This window comes from Somniosus microcephalus, chromosome 29, assembly GCF_052327205.1.
Source record: "Somniosus microcephalus isolate GS21.2 chromosome 29, FLI_Smic_1.0, whole genome shotgun sequence".
Taxonomy (NCBI): domain Eukaryota; kingdom Metazoa; phylum Chordata; class Chondrichthyes; order Squaliformes; family Somniosidae; genus Somniosus; species Somniosus microcephalus.
The window spans coordinates 21,208,585-21,209,549 of record NC_141015.1 but is presented as its reverse complement, the minus strand read 5'-3'; positions in this window follow the sequence as shown (position 1 = coordinate 21,209,549).

Below are 965 nucleotides of genomic sequence, written 5' to 3'. Positions count from 1 at the left end.
TATATTTCCAGAATTTTCTCTTTTTATTTCAGGTTTGCCACATTCTCGTTCTGTCTTTAATTCTTCATATCGCACTGAGTTTTCAAGCTATTTACATTTTTTTTCTGGTGAACCTTTGTTCTTTAGGTTTTTATTTGAGAAGCACTGTACTGTATTTATAATCTGCAATGTTCAGTCCAGGACCACTTTGAGCCCCACCTGCTCCTTTGTCTGCTCCTGTGTCATGTTACCGAGTATCTGCTTTACATGAAGTCATTGCCTTTTCATTCCATTTACTCTAGTGCCTGTCTTTTAATCCCCCCGCGGTATCAATCAACACCTGCACTGGGTATCAAACCTGTATCTGATACTATATTTAGCAGTTTGTTAAATATGCCCAAGTCTTTTTCTGCTCGACCAGTGGACCAAAGAGTTATAAATTTCTCAGAGAAGGATGTCGTTCACATCCTGTATTTAGTTTCTATCTTAACTCTTTGATCACAGTTTACCCAACCATGCATTAACTGCTGAAGGATCTATCGACTCCTAGATAAGATTGATTTCTTCTCATTTAACTCTTATGTCATGTCTTAATATTATCTTCACTGCAGGCAAATAAGGAAATTAATCGTCCTTAAACTTTAAAACTTCCAGTATAAAAATAGAGATTCACTGAACAGAACAAAAGTAGGCCCAGCAGAACTTAAGAATTAAATTAGGGGTGATTTGATCGAGGTGTACAAGATTATGACGGGTTTGGATAGGCTAGACGGGGAAAGGTTGTTCCCACTAGTTGATGGTACAAGGACTAGGGGACACAGATTTAAGGTTTTGGGCAAGAGACACAGGGGGGATGTGAGGGGAAACTTTTTTACGCAGTGAGTGGTGAAGACCTGGAACTCGCTACCGACGGAAGTGGTGGAAGCGGACATACTCAATGTTTTCAAGGGGAGACTGGATACGCACTTGAGGGAAATAAACTTGCA